The following is a 16965-nucleotide window of genomic DNA, read 5'->3' on the forward strand; positions in this document are numbered from 1 at the left end:
GCATTTGGAAGAGAAAGAGCACCATACCTACAGTAAAACATGGGGGTGGTAACATCATGCTTTGGGGCTGTTTCTCTGCAAAGGGGCCAGGACGACTGATCCGTGTAAAAGAAAGAATGAATGGGGCTATGTATCGTGAGATTTTAAGTGAAAACCTCCTTCCATCAGCAAGGGCATTGAAGATGAAACGTGGCTGGGTCTTTCAGCACGACAATGATCCCAAACACACTGGCCGGCAATGAAGGAGTGGCTTGGTAAGAAGCATTTCAAGGTCCTGCAGTGGCCTAGCCAGTCTTCAGATCTCAACCCCATAGAAAATCTTTGGAGGGAGTTGAAAGTACGTGTGCGCCTCAAAACATCACTGCTCTAGAGGAGATCTGCATGGAGGAATGGGCCAAAAATACCAGCAACAGTGTGTGAAGACTTACAGAAAATAATTGACCTCTGTCATTGCCAACAAAGGGTACATTACAAAGTATTGAGATGAGCTTTTACACACTAATAGGGAAATACTTAAATCCAGAAAAAAACAAAAGTTCAGTTGTCAGAATGTTGGTTTGGCAAAGATTTTTGTCATTGCCTACCAAATAAAACCAATTCTTTTGGACTGTTGTGGTGCAAATGCATCCGAACAACACCATTCAATGTTAAGTATAAAATTCTGAAAGGGAATTCTTTGCCACTCCTCTCTCTCACTTTCATTTATTTTCATGCATTCAGACAAGACTTTGGAGCTAAAGAGATGGAAGCCATCCAAGCCTTAGAATAAGAGCAGTTAGTATCTTGGCTGACATTGAGCTGGGCACGCACACAAAACCACAAACACACTGCAGCTTTTACAGCTCCTTGTATATTGCTGTGTCCAGTTTTGGCAGGTAAGCTCAAGGACTCTTTGAAACACTTTTTAACAGACAAAAGGCTGCCTGGAAACACACACACCACATTTTTTTCCTACTCATTGACTTGTTTTGTATTTGGTCTGAAGTGCTTTAGTATTTGATGATGGATAATATCATTCATGCATCTTTCTAACAGTGCTGTAACTCTGCCCTTGTACCTGACAACTGCCTACAAAGAAAATACAGACGAAACAATACAGTGCACAGATCTGTACCCTTTACGTATACTTCACTGTCATACGTTTTACACACTTAAACATACAATTACTCCTGACACTTATGTGCCTTATATATACAGATATTGTACCATTACATCTGAAAGTTTTGCTCAATAACATCTCACCTATCTCAGGCAATTTTGCACATGCTGTATTGTTTTTACTTCTGACAGTTGCACACCCAGATGTTGCACATTTATGTTAACATCTCCCTCATTAGTAACAGCTAATATTTTTGTGTACATTATATGTATATTATCTTGCATGCCTTTTGTACCTCAATTTCTTTTGCATTCAGCATGGGCAGCAAAGTAAGATTTTCATTTTCTTTAACTAAGACATTAAATGCTTTAAATCTTGAATTTAGAAATGTCAACATCTCTGTAAAAATCAATAGATAAGCAATGGCATATGACACATAAGCTGTGGCTGAAGTGCGAAAAAAAGTCAGCTGCATGGTTTCATCCTAATATGGCTTATTATTATAGGAAACAATGATTTTACATTCTCCTTCTGTAGATGTGTGTAGTTGTCAGAGATAGCAGGAACTGCAAACTAGGGCTGGGGGTTAACGATTATTTTTAAAACGATTATTCGGGCGATTATTTTAGGCTGCTGGGTGTAGCCGGCATAGCAATCCGAAGCTACGTAGTAGGTCCAGAGTTGTCGCATCTACCGGAATATAACTGTTTGATTGACCTAAATCTAAGATTGCCTGGCAGTGGTATACTATTTTAGAGTAATTACGCTGCAGGTTTACTAAGAAATTACTAAAACTGACTGAGTTATCTGCTGTGTAATATCTGTTGCTGACACTAGTCCCTGCAGCCGCCAGGCACACCGCCAAACACATATGAGTAGGTGTGGCGACGCGTCGACTTCCGTATTTGACGTTGACAATTTTTTAGAATCGAGTAGTCTACGTCGTTGACGTGTCGCTGCAGGCCTACTGCAATTGGAATCAGCTAAAATGAAGTGAACATCAATAGTGCCCATTAAAACTGTAATCAACACACCAAAGTAGGCTTTGGTGGTAATAGGTTAATACCATATACCGAGGTGTCATAAAAATGCACCTGTATCAGTTTCAATACCATCATTTAAAAAAAAAAATGCAATGCAATGCAATGCAGAAAGATTAAATATAATTTATTTAATGCCTAAACATGATTCTACTTCCAGGAGCACTTATGTGTTCAGTCGGAGCGTACTTTCTGCAGGGATTGAGCTCTGATTACCATAATTCTTCAGTCTCTTTGTAGTACTAACATAAGCCTGACCAGTAAATGGTGTGATTTGCCTGAGAAAAAAAACCTTTTGGGTGTGCTGTCACAAAAACACACTGTTACAGCATGTTAAGGAGAGGATTTCTGCTTTATTCACAACTTTTACAAAGCGCTTTATTGGTGAGTTTGGTTTTTTGCAGAATATGCCTGTCATGAAGTCATGAAGAAACCATTCCATGCTTAAAATAACAGTATCGAAGGTTTTACGATAAACTTTGTGTTGAATTCGACTTTTTAATGTGAAATTCCTGCCCGGAGGCTTCTTAGTTTTGGTTCCAGGGCAAATGATTATTCAGCACCGCTAATCAATATACCAACTTTCTTTAAGTATTCACACCTAATTCACACGTTTTTGCTATTGGTTTTGGTCTAAAAGCTGCATGTTAAAGTAATGAAGCACATACAGGACCAGTTGTTTCACTGTAGTGTTGTCATCAGCTCAACCGATGAAGGAAATACAAGCGCAGTGCGGCTATCAAAAATGAAACCGTAAATAGACGCTGCAGCTGCACTACAATCAAACTCTACTGAAGCCAAATATGGAACTAAGAATGTGAATGAAATTAAACAGGCCGTTAGGAGGATGTTTAAGAGTGAACTATATCTATGAATAACTCAAAACGCTCCGGTCACATAAGCAACTATCAGTCCCGTGGTCACAACTAGGGATGCATCGATTTACCTTATTTTGGGGGATCGGCTATTGGCCGATCCTTGCATATGAAACTGTTCTTTTCTACCTTTGCAAAGGTATTAAAGGAGGTGAACATGCACTGGAACAGCACCTTTCTGATGTTGCAGCACTTGTATAGTGAGCAATAGGCAGTGGGATTAGCTCTGGCATCACTCAGAACGGATGTTCATCCTTTCTTTAGGACTCTGACATAATTCAAGGATGTCTCCAAGTGCTCTCACCATTTTACACAGCAACTGTGGAATTGTCCTAGGAGAAACGTGTGTCTGGTTCGGTGGTCATTCCACTGATCAAAATGTTGTTTCACCAACTCAGAAGGTACTGGTCAATACCACCAATTCCACAGCAACACTGCTTGGACAGAATATGATTGTAACCCTCCATAATCCAATCCAATCCAATCCACTTTATTTATATAGCACATTTAAACAACAAAACGTTTCCAAATTGCTGAACATGCGACCACAACAATAAAACCAAAACAATACAAATGAGCTCTGCCACTAAATGAGTATAAAACAATAAATAAAAATAAAACAGTTTAAAAGAATAAATATAAATAAAAACACATTAAAAACTATAAATAAGAATAAAACTCAAAAACATAAAATAAAAGACACAGAGGACCACACAACTTACGCGGTGCTAAAAGCCAGAGAATAAAAGTGAGTTTTGAGACGAGATTTAAAACACTCCACGGTGGGGGCCGTACGGATGTGGAGGGGCAGAGCATTCCACAGCTTAGGGCCGACAACGGAAAACGCTCTGTCCCCTTTAGTTTTACGGTTCGCCTTCGGAACCACGAGCTGGAGCTGGCCCTCAGACCTCAAAGCGCGTGGGGGTCGGTAAATTTGGATGAGGTCTGTGATATACTCAGGGGCCAGTCCATTCCAAGCTTTAAAAACAAACAATAAAATTTTAAAATCAATTCTAAATTTAACAGGGAGCCAATGCAAAGAAGGAAGGATTTGGGTGATGTGTTAACGCTTTTTGGTCCCTGTTAAAAGTCGTGCCGCTGCGTTCTGGACTAACTGCAAGCGGTAAAGTGCCTTTTGGCTGATGCCCGAGTAAAGTGCGTTGCAGTAGTCCAGACGGCTTGAAATAAAAGCGTGCACGGCTTGTTCAAAAAGATTAAATGATAAAAAAGGCTTAACTTTGGATAAAAGACGAAGATGATAAAAACCCGATTTTAAAACGCCATTGATCTGTTTATCAAATTTAAAATCACTGTCTATGGTGACGCCAAGGCTGGTGACTTTGGGATGCAAATACTTTTGGAGTGATCCCAAGTCTGTGAGGGTACATCCAAATGCCATTATTTCTGTTTTTCCCTCATTCAGTTTAAAAAAATTCTGGGCTAACCAAGCCTTGACGTCACCCAGACAGTGGAGCAGGGGTGTCAGGGGGCTGTGGTCATTCTTTGCAATGGGCATGTAAATTTGCCAGTCATCTGCGTAGAAGAGGTAAGACATGCCATGTTTCTTAAAAATCTCTCCAAGTGGGAGGAGATATATCGCAAAAAGAATGGGACCCAGGATAGATCCCTGGGGGACTCCACAGTGAAGTGGGGCAGAAGATGAAGTGGAGTCCCCCAGCCTGACGGAGAATGACCTCTCCGACAGGTAGGACCTAAACCACTCCAACGCGGTCCCCCTGACACCCACGCGATCTCTTAGGCGATCTAAAAGAATTGTGTGGTCGACTGTGTCAAAAGCAGCCGTCAAGTCTAAAAGCACTAAAATGGCAGAACCTCCAGAATCAGTCATTAAAAACAGGTCATTAAAAACCTTTAAAAGTGCAGATTCAGTACTGTGCAAAGCTTTGTAGCCTGACTGATATGGGTCTAAAGTGCCATTTTCATCTAAAAAAGGTTGCAACTGTGCAAAAACGCATTTCTCTAAAATTTTCGATACCAATGGTAGTTTGGAAATTGGGCGATAATTCGCCAAATTTGCAGGGTCAAGGCCAGGTTTTTTAATCAAAGGCTCAACTACAGCTTTCTTACAAAAAGCTGGCACTATGCCAGTAGCCAAGCTGCTGTTGATGATCTCCCTAACAGAAGAGCCAATGGTGTCCCAAACCTCTTTAAAAAAGCGAGGAGGGACCGGGTCTGTGGGACAGCAGGAGGGTTTAAGTTTTTTAACTATCCCTGTGAGCACAGACAATGACACAGACTCAAACTGACAGAAAACAGCTAAGCATTGGGTGGATACACAACTCCACTCTGAAAAGGGAGATATGTTGGCCCTAATAGCAGCAACCTTCTCATTAAAAAAGGAGAGGAATTTTTCACAAGTTCCACTTGTCATCTCCAATGAAGTGGACGGACTCGGATTAAAAACAGAACCAATCGTTTTAAAAAGAACTCGAGGCTTACTGACATTATTCGAGATCAAGTTAGAGAAATATTGAGTTTTTTCAGCTTTAACAGCACTTTGATAGTTTCTCCAGCACTCTCTAAGAATCTGGTGCGAGACCTCCAAATGGTCCTTCTTCCACCTCCGCTCTGCCCTCCGACACTCACGCCGAGCTGTGCGCGTAGTGTCATTGAGCCACGGTTCCTGCTTTGGCTTAGGACATATGGCTCTGAGGGGAGCAACACTGTCCAAGACTTCAGAGCAGGTGGAAGTAAAAGAGTTCATCAATTGCTCGGTGTCCATAGATGCAGCGGAGTTTAGATGATCCAGAAACGATGCAGTAAAAAGAGGAGAAAAAGCAGCGGCCGTGTCGGGGTTGATAACACGACCATGACGCACGCAAGACAGCTTCACCTCCAAGTCCAAAATAAGATCAAACATGACAGGGCTGTGGTCAGAAAACACGGCATCTCCAACAACGACATTGTTCACAGGAAAACCACAAGACAACACAATGTCTAGCGTGTGCCCGTGCACTTGTGTGGGGCCAGTGACATGTTGCGTCAGATTAAAAGCTTCCACCAAGTCCAAAAACTCTCTGGCCATGGGTTTAGAAGGACAACATACATGCACATTAAAATCTCCGACAATTAAAACCCTGTCATAACGCGTGAGCACACAAGCAACAAATTCATAAAAGTCTCTAATAAAATCCTTGTTGTGCTTCGGTGGTCTGTAAATGACAGCGCACAGTACTGGGTCAGCCTGTCACAGCTCAGTTCAAATGAAGAAAAAGACCTCTCAGATACCACTTTGTGATAAAAGCAGTTCTTTAAAACAGTAGCTATACCTCCGCCACGACCAGTGGTTCTCGGTACGTTGATAAAAGTACAGTCTGGAGGTAATAACTCTGAGAAAGCAGTAGACTCACCGCTGTTGATCCAAGTCTCTGTTAAAAACAGTACATCCAAATCGCACGATGTAAAGAAGTCCTGCAGGATGAAAGTTTTATTCGCCACAGACCTCGCGTTCACAAGTGCGCACCTCGTAGAAGCTGTAGTAGCCGCCTGAGCTACCCAGCTCAGCGGCCTGAGGTTAGCCGGGGACTCACCGTCAGAAACCCGGAAAGAAGAGCGGCGAGGGCGCAGCGCGCAGAGATCCTCCCGTTGTCCGGTAATGGGCACCAACCAAGCGCCAACTGGAGCGAGTGTGCGTCGTGAGACATAGCGGAAAAAACAGTCTCTGTAATCCCGTGGAAGTTCCGAGGACCACACCGCGGTGGGAGAAAGAGCCAACCAGGCTTTCAGCTTCACGAGCCGACCGGATCGGACTCCTCGGCGTTTACGCTTCCTGGGCAGCGGCGCATTCACCCTGAGGAGGTTGCGCAGGCAGGTCGGCCAGGTAGAATGAACCTGACTTGTTGTTTGCATCACGAATGGTACACGATTGCACCGTTTCTTTTATTTTTAGCAATTCTTGACAATTATACACCAGCAGTGAGTCGATGGTCCTTGTAACAGATGTTAAAATCAGCATAAAACAAATAAAACTGAGCAGAGCCAAGCGGCACACCAGACACACCGGCGCCATCTTGATAATCCTCTCCAATAAGTTTGACAACCTTCAGAACCATCAGAATTCCTTTATTAATCCCAGGGGGAAATTGCTTTTGTTACAGCCACAGAAAAAACTAAAACGTTTAACAAGGACGAAAGAAATAATAAATGTTAAATAAGTTTATAATTAAGTAAAAGACTTTCAAAATAGAGATCAGATACACACACATTACAGTAGTAGAAAATAAAGTAGGATAGATCATACTACTACTAATAATAATAATAACAAAAATATATTCAAATATGATACAGATATTTACAAAATAATACAAATATGATACAGATATTTACAAAATAATACAAATATGATTTAGATATTTACAACAATCAGGCAAACTGTAGCGGGTCCAGGTGTGGTCTGATAGCTGTTGGTGAAGATGTGCTGGAATATTCAACAGAGCTCTGGGACAGACTCCATCAGGTCCTGCAGCTTTTCCAGTGTGGAGTTTCACCTGTTGCCTTTTCACCTGGTCAGCTGTGATGTCCATTGTGAAGGGAGCAGGCATTGTGGGGGGAGGGGTGTCAGTACAGTCCAAAGGAATGTGGGAAGCAGGGGAGGTGGTGAGAGGATGGCTCACAATGAAAGGCTAAGAGGAGGGGGGGATGATTGTGTTTGAGAACAGCCAGCAGTGGTGTGGCGAGGGGTGATAGTCTCTGCAGTATCAAATGTTGTTTTGCTGAAGCTTCTTCTTCAGCTTCCTGCCATATACCGCCTTAGCCTTTCTGATGTCCCTTTAAGCCCCCCCCCCCCCCCCCCGTATTTTTCTCACCTCCTCCCTATTACCATCTCTGAAAGCCCACTTCTTATTGTTCAGGATGGATTTGATGTCCTTTGTTACCCAGAGCTTATTGTTAGGGTAACATTTCACAGTCTTAGCTGGGACAGTGGTGTCCACATAGAAGTTAATATAATTTGTGATGCAATCTGTGAGGTTACCAATATCTTGTCCATGTGATTCACAGAGTGCCTCCCAGTTTGTAGCCTCAAAACATCCTCTCAGGGTGTACTCACACTGGAAACCAGGGCCGTTCCTAACCAGCTCTGTGCATGTGTGAAACCATGGGGGGCATTGTCTGGCCTGCGTAGGTGTGAACTGCACCGCAGGGGGGATAACGGCCCGATGGTCCTGCTGGAAGAGGTGGTCCAAACACCGTGCCAGACTGGCACGGTGGGCCGGCCATGCGCACACACAACTCAACTCGACCCGTGCGCAAAATGTGATGACTTTGGTACGGCACATAAACATCTGCAATGATAATGGTGTCAGAAGTGCTCGTTAGCTGATGAAAAGGTAAGAGATGGAGTTACCTGAGGATACGTATATGAACAACACCACAGAGAACTCATGGAGGCAGAGGACAACGTGACCGTCAGGACTTCTCTTTGTTCAGCCGACAGCGGGACAGTAACAGAGTGTAGCAGCTCATCATCAGGTCCGGGTATTTCCGAGGATATAAATACACATATAAACACACATTACTGGTATAATAACCCATATAAACTGCTGCAAATGTGTAACATATTACTGGTATTTTGTGGACAGGACACATGTGGTTGGCTATTATATAACCCAGAAAAAAATGGAAACTGGACATTGTACTGCTGCTAATGTATAAATAATGTCTATATATATATATACACAGTAGGTATATCTATATGGTGTTTCAGTGTTCTGGGACACATACTCACAAACTCTGTAGAATTACAACAAACAAAGTGTTTTGGGGAGCAAAGTGTAGTGTATTAATGTATTTGTCCAAATGTAACCAAAAACAGAACATCACAAATACAAGCCCAAATAAATGAAATGTCTGAAAGACAGGGTAATAATTTGCCAAACAAAAATCAATAAGCCAGAAATATAGAAATACAGAAACATTTTGAAAATTTTAACATGAACCTTAAAAACAAAACATTTAAACATTGGGAGTGCAAGGATGGGAATATTATGACAGCAGAACCAGGAACAAGACTGCAAAATGTTGCAACTATTTATTTTTTTTTAAATCTTATTTTAGTTCTCTTCTTAGGCCGTGTCGTGTTTGTGCACTTGTGGCATTATCAATTTTCAGTATGTGGAGTTTCTGGGAGTCCTGCACAACTAAGAAATCTACATGTGTCCTGTTCTCAAAATACCAGTAATATGTTACACATTTTCAGCAGTAAAATGTCCCATTTCTATATTTTTTGGTTTATATGGGTTAATATACCAGTAATGTGTTTATATGCATGTTTATATCCTCAAAAGTACCTTGGAATTCTGGGTTTTACTCGAACCCCTCATCATGACGTCTCTGCAGAAGGAGACCCTCCGTTGCTCCTCAGCACTTTAACAACTCACTAATTTCATAATTTAAATACACGATTTCTACCTTTGTTTTCTGTTTGCATGTTGTTTGCTTTATATTTAATAAAATGATTTCTCCAACAGTTAAATCTACACATTTATACTGTATATAATGCACATACAGGATGATGTGTAACAATAATCAGTAAAATTAGCTGTGAACACATTTTGTAGAACTAAATATAAGGTTATGCTGTGAACAGAAAGAAAGGAAGACGTGCCAGATAATTCTAAACTTTAGAATATAATACAATCATAACTTTTAATCATAAATATGATTCTTCTCAAAATAACAACCTTTGATATCTTTGTAACACAATATCTAAGCTTCCAGCGAATAATTTACAAATAAAAAAAAAGTTCACTGATGGTGACATTGAGATCTCAATGTCACCATCAGTGAACTTTTTTTTTTATTTGTAAAATATTCACTGGAAGCTTCTCTGGTGGTGTGTGCAGCGGTTGTTGTTATTATTATGTATGAAGCCAACATTACTGCAGCTCTGCACATCATTGTTGTCCTGTTAAAGTCTCTTTATACAAAGACTTAAAAACGATCTGAAATTAGTGATGACTCACCTTTATTATGCATTATAACAATCTGTTCTTGAAACATATCATATAAACCTTCCTTAAATCTCTAAATTATTGAAACAATGAAAAACATCTTCTAGAAAATAAAATGACAGAACATTAAATCATTTAATATACATTTCAGTAAATAAGTGCATCCCATGTTCCCATGTTGACTCTGAGCTTCATTCTGTCTGTTGTCTGTAGAAGTGATGGGTCTAGACCAGATGATGGAAACTAGGATCAGCTCATGGTTTTAATGTCCAGGGAGGGGCGTGTCCACTCTGCTTGGACTTACAGAAGAAGAAATAAAAAAAGAGTTAGATAATGTCATGTTCATCAAAAGGAAAACTGAAAGTGATGGAGATAAATATGCTCAGATGGACGGACACACACACACGAAGTTTAAACAAACACACAAATACTCTGTCCTAAACTGTCTCACACATTAAAAGCATCTATTTACACTTACATTAATGTACACAAAGACTAGCGCCACAAAAGCACAATGACATTTATTGATCCAGAAATTAAACTGATCTTACCTTTTCAGGCTGTTTCCTCCTTTGTTTTTATATCCCTTTAAATCTCCATTCAAGGTGGTTTTTATTGTCAGAGAGAGTCTTTCATTGTCAATAAATTTGGTCTGTTTTAATCTCTTTCTTTCTCACTCACTTGGTTCTCTCTGTTCCTCGTGTCGATTTCGTCAAAACAAAGCGGCATCTTTAATGTTTCCGTTGCGTGTGAGTAAAATTACCGCAATGTTCCGACACTGGCTGTAAAGATCAAAATTTTATCTTTCATAAACTGCTCATATTTGTTCTATCGGAGAAATTCCACCAGAGTTACGGTCATTTGAATTGACGTGTTGCGTTCAGGGGCCCTGGGAAACCCAGTCCGTTCCTTTAATCCAGCCATGAAAAGAGCACGTGTCTGGGTAAACCTTGACTTATATTTACACTATGTAACATAAAATATGAAATTAACAGAATGTAATGTCAACAATAAACCCAGAGTCGCTTAATGATGACGTAATGCCATATGTGTGTCATAAATTAACGTGATGACGTGTTTGTCTGTGGGAATCGGGTTGAGCTGGTGATCAGGTCCGTTCTACCATGCCAGAAAAGAGACAGGGAGGAGGGGATTCCTGCTGTGAGCTTGGAACGGCTCGAGCTGGCAGTATGAGTACACCCTCAGTGTCTCAAACGCCTCCTCCGACCATCTCCACACTGTCCTCATGGTCGTAGGCTGGCATTTCACCAGGGGCAGATAACAGGGGCTGAGGTGAATGACGTTGTGGTCGGACCGACCCAGCGGGGAGAGAGAAGAGGAGCTGTATGCATCAGTAACATTAGCATACAACTGGTCTAAAGTCTTCCCCTCTTTGGTTGGACAGGTCACATATTGAGTGAAACCAGGCAAAGTTTTATTCAGATTAACGTGATTGAAGTCACCCGAGATAGCGATGAAAGCACTTGGGTGCTGAGTCTGTAACCGGGCTATGGATGAGTGAATGATTTCACAGGCTGATGTTGGGTTAGCAGCAGGAGGAATGTAAACAGTCACCATTAAAACATGAGAAAACTCACGTGACAAATAATATGGTCGGAGCCCAACAGCTAGCAGTTCAATGTCTGGGCAACAGACGCTCTTTGACGGTATTGTATGCTAGGTTACACCACCGGTTGTTTACAAAAATAGCAAGACCCCCGCCTTTCTTCTTGCCACTCAAGGAGCACTTCCTGTCAGCCCGAACAGTCTGAAAGCCCTCGATGGAAACTTGGTGCAGCCATGACTCCGTAAAGCACATTAAACTGCCCTCCCGATACTCCCTATGACTCTGGACTAGGGCCGTAAGCTCCTTCATCTTGTTTGCCAGCGACCTCACGTTGCCCATGGTAACCGAGGGGATACTCGGTTTAAAACATTTTTTGTCCATAAGCCTCCGCTGTTTCAACCTGGCTTTGTTATTTGGCTGTCTTTTACCTCCCCTGCAGCCTCTATGAGTCCTTCTCCAGATCTCTTTGGGGATATTCTCCCATTTGGTCTGCGTGCCAGCTCATCAGCTGATCCCTGGTGTAAACAATGTGAGCGTGTTGATGCGCTTGGCAGAGAGGAAAGTAGCGCGTCCATCATCAAACCGAAAACTATTAGAAAGTGTAGGTAAGCAAGTCAAAATAAGGAGGTAACTGAAGAAAAATCACTTAAAATGAGTTAAATGTTAAAAAAGTATAAAAAGAGCCGGAGCGGCTGTAACAGGTAGCATGTATGGTAGCGCTTGAGAAAGTTCAATCGTTCTATCACTCTCAACACTGCTGGACCCAGTATTTAAAGGCATTGGTTTCCAAAGTCCAGAGAAAGCCCCACATGCAGTGCGGCGACTTACTTAAAAATGTGCAATGCTGTCGAGGCACACACAAGTGGACACATCAGATTGTTCAACTACTTCTGCTCCACCTCAACCAGCAACATTAGATGTTCAAAATTCATCCTCGACATGTAATTGTTAAAGTTGGTAATCATTATTATAAGAAAAATGTGTAAAAACATGAAACAGAGTCAAACTTTTCTGTATTTATCAGTCACATGTATCTTTGTCATTCAGCTTTTAACCTTTGGAGGAGTCTTGACCAAGATACGACAGTAGAAAGAGCACACCAAAATGCCACAGCAGATGCCACTGTGGAGGTTCAGCAGTACATGACAGATCCTCCCTTGGAAAGATCTGAAGATCCTCTGACATACTGCAACCACCGCAGGAATGTTTATCCACATTTATTTTATTTGTATCCGTGCACACCAGCCTCATCAGTTCCTTGTGAACGTGTTTTTTCAAAAACTAGAGAAGTTCTCAGCAAAAAACAAAACCATCTGATTTCAAAAACAGTGGAAAAATTGTTACTGAATAAAAAACCTTTGAAAATATAATCGCACACTGTCCTAGTTACCTAAGCACACCCCACCTTCTCCATCAACAATTCTGTTTTCCCAAGCACACTCTCTCCAAATTCCAACTACTACTGTTTATTGAATCAAGTGAACAATCCATCAATCTCTATGAAAATGTTTTTACATTATTGAAACAAACCTGAGTTACACATGAGACAGTGGTTGCCATCTCCTATAACAACACTAAATGTTACTGAAATGAGCCTTTGAATGAATGAATCCATTTGAAATACAATTGAAGTAGTTCAATACTGGTTTAATGCATCATTAACACACGAGGTTGCAGGGTTTGAAATGTCGGCCATAGAATGATGATTAATTAGAGACAGGTTTCAGCTTCCTCGGACCTTCCTCTGATTTTTGTGAAAAAACATCTCATGTTCATAAGTAGGTGGCGCTGTGTCTACAGTCAATTATTTTTATTTGTATGTATGCATTTCTATGAAATATGTGTTGAAAACTGTCAACACAATTCGTAATAGAATGAAAAAAGTGCTTTTCTATCACCACCAGGGGGCAGTAAGACTTGCCACGTGAGTTGTCATGTCATTGCGTGCGGAACACGTTTCCCGTTCTGCACATGACTGGGTTTTGATTGAATGAGTTTCGGCTGAGTAATTCAAAATTTTCCAATTTTAAAATTGATGAAACCTGAGCACCCTTGTAGGCCTGGCAAGGTGGCAAAAACTCAATATTTTAACGATTTGTCTCATAAATCCAAAATTTCAAAAGGAAACTATGAACACACATTTTACTGATTTTTTTGTGGTTTTAACAAGGAAAGCTAAAAAAAAAAAAAATTACTTATTTGGCCGTCACCATTGATAACACCCTGACTCAGGTGGATGATGTATCCACAAACTCCCAATTCAACCCTTTCAGCACACTTGTTCCAACGCACACTTTACATCCAAAGTGCACTTAAACAAAGTGTGCCCTTTGTGGAAGTCCGTAGGGCGTAGTGTGGGAATTGGGACCCAGCCTATATGTCAAAGTGTCTTTGGGTAAGACACTGAACCCTAAATATGCTCCTCAGGGTTGATTAGTGCTTTGCATGGCAGCTCTGTTTGTGTGACTGTGAGAGTGAGTGGGTGAAAGAGCTGACATTGTTAAGCGCTTTGGGACCACCTTGGTGGTTATAAAGTGCTATATAAATCAAGTCCCTTTACCATTTAGTGCTCAGATGTATTGAAATATGGCCACTCTGCGGACACTGGGGCCCGTTTCCAGACAAGAGCGCTCTGACCTTGGTGTTTGCTCATTCGTTGTTTCAGCGGGGTTGTTTTTTCGGTGCTTCACTTTAGAGTTGTCACGACACTGCGGCTTCATACTGAAGCCTTTTTTATTATTATTTTTATGAACTGCAATGTATTTGTACAAGTTAGAAATACTTATTAATCACTTATAGTGTTGTTTGGTGCATGATAAGAGTACATGAACAAAAGCATATAAGCAATAACAAAAACTAATAAATGAAGTTAGAATTATATGGTTGATATTGCACATCAATTTATGTATAGCTAATATAAATCAACTTAGGATAACAAATCCACTGTCTTTTAAAAAAATAAAATAAAAATAATACTTCTTCTTCAACATAATAAACCATAGAGGATAAAATACAATAAACAGGAACTGATTCATTGAGGAAACTATATTTGTATGCTTTTGCTGGATAACGTCACTGGTGTTTTATGGGATTGGATGTGATCCCTCCTTTGTATGTATATAATTTGTAAATATTGTTTCTGCAACAACAAACTGAAACGTGAACAAAAATGTTACCTATAAAAGTCCAGCAACCACTGTGGCTTTGTTGACATCACAGAACATGTGCCTGTGCTCTTTGACAACTTGGAATAAGGGTTTCAAAGAAACACATTGTGCTGGTGCCTGGTGTTGACAAAATTGCTGATCTTTTTCCCTTCATAATCTGCTTGATTAAAGACATCTTTGGTGGAATCTCTGAAGCTTCATTTTCCATATTGTTATATATGTATGTATAATGTAAATGAAAGCTTTGAAAAGTTTGTGCTATTCTAAATCATCTCCTTTTTCTTTCAAATGTCTTCCAAAATCATCTTCATGGCAAAATATGCACGGTTCTAATCGAGGCTATCTGAATTTTTTTTTACTATGCTTTGATGGAACACACACACACACACACACACACACACACTGTCAGATCTGTTATCACCAGTAAAACACTTCTCTGCCAGCATGTGAAGGTTGAGCTCAGCTGTTTTATTAGCAAAGAGGAGCATCCGTTAAAATCAGACTTTGAATCAATCATGAGTGAGTGAACAGTGTGTGCAAACATCTAGGGCATTAAAGCAACAAATATTTTTACATTCTGAAAATTTGTAAGGCATTGACATGAAAGGGTTCCTGTGGTCAAGTTCTTGAGAGCTAGTGATAGCATGGGACGGACTTTAAAGACAACAACTCCTGGTTTTTTGTCACTCAAGTTGCAACAGTTACTGATTAAATGGTGTTGGGATACACTGTAAATCTCATTCTCTTTATGAAGTATAGCTTTATCAGGCATGTGCGTAATGTTAGGCAGGTTTTTATACTATGGATGAGCGACGTATCAAGGATATAACAATGTTTGTCAGTGGAAGTTAAAAACAGCTTTGAAGGAGTGGGTATATAAACAGACTCTTATCAAGCAGATGTTTGCATTCTGACAGATGGGTGTGTCTCAGGTTCTAAACACACCCTTTAGATTCATGCAGCACCTTTTTTACACCATATATTATCCCAGACTACTCAATATGCAACAGCTCTTTTGTGTGTGAGCAAGCGGTATTAAATGCCTGCATAACAGGTGGGACAGACTTTATATGATCTGCAATTGGGTTAAGTATCACATTGTCTGCTTCAAATCAGTGACGAACCCTCACTAGCTGACAGTGACGTGCCGTGCTGTGAGCACTAGGGTAGGGTAGGCAGGGCGTTCCAAATTGAGACCACCAATGTCAACACCAATGACAATTTCATGTGTTTCTGCTGGCAAGTGTTAATTCAATTCAATTCAATTCAACTTTATTTGTATAGCGCAATTTACAACAAAGTAATCTCAATGCGTTTATAGAAATATAAAATTCATAATAAGAGAGAAAAAACCCAACTAGATCCACATGAACAAGCATTTAGCCATCTAACAAAATCAATGTCGTAAAACATCATTAAAGAAGCAAACAATTATTTAATATAGCCTCCATACTCTCCCAACAAGATATATCTCATGACACGGTTGTTTGTGTTGGGAACACAGAAACACAGAGAAAATGACAAAAACAACTCGGAACAGCCTCAGTGAGGCGCATCCACAAAGCCAATCCTTCCTTTTGTACCATTCACTGTAGAAAATACGAACAATTTTCTGACCTTACCTTTGCTGAAGGTCTGGTACCTCAGGTGTTGGTCTCCCATCTTTTAAAAACTGTCGTTTTTCCTTAAAAAAAGTTTCTTTATCGTCTCTTGCGCTGTCATCCTGCCTGTAGTGTTATCCCGCTTTTATCTACAGAACGTAGCAGCAGTGGTCACGTGATTTCAATTCACTAATGCACTGTGAACTTACGTATAGCATTTAGCATAGCACAGTTACGTCCAAAGGCAGCGTAGAGAGCTGCCTTTTTACATAAATGGTTGTCGTCTTGGGGAACTGACTGCGCATGTGCAAACACATAAAAACACGCTATGGGATCAGAGGCAGAGCAGCAATGTGCTTTTGAGAAGGGGTGTGGCCTCCTCCTGCCTTACAGTGGTTAGGAAATAGCACTGTTTAGTAATTTGGGCTATGAAAAGCACAAAATGCTGACACTTTCAAACTTATAGGTACTGTAGGCTATCAGAAATTGAAAAATAAATAATTTATTATATTATAATTAAAACAAATAATCATCAATCATCAAAATATGGGCACTGCCTACCTTGCCTTCCCTGACTGCACGTCACTGCAAGCTGACCCTGCTTAATCAACATTACAGACAGTAGCCCTTTTTGTTTTCTCCTTC

General features: G+C 40.6%; 1 protein-coding gene across 2 annotated transcripts in view; it reads left to right on the forward strand.

Moving 5' to 3' along the window:
- Nucleotides 1-16965, forward strand: part of mmp15b (matrix metallopeptidase 15b) — a 63481-nt gene that overhangs the window by 19642 nt on the left and 26874 nt on the right. The gene's annotated exons all lie outside the window — the stretch shown is intronic.

Source organism: Gouania willdenowi, chromosome 3 (genome assembly GCF_900634775.1).
Source record: "Gouania willdenowi chromosome 3, fGouWil2.1, whole genome shotgun sequence".
In the NCBI taxonomy this organism is placed as follows: domain Eukaryota; kingdom Metazoa; phylum Chordata; class Actinopteri; order Blenniiformes; family Gobiesocidae; genus Gouania; species Gouania willdenowi.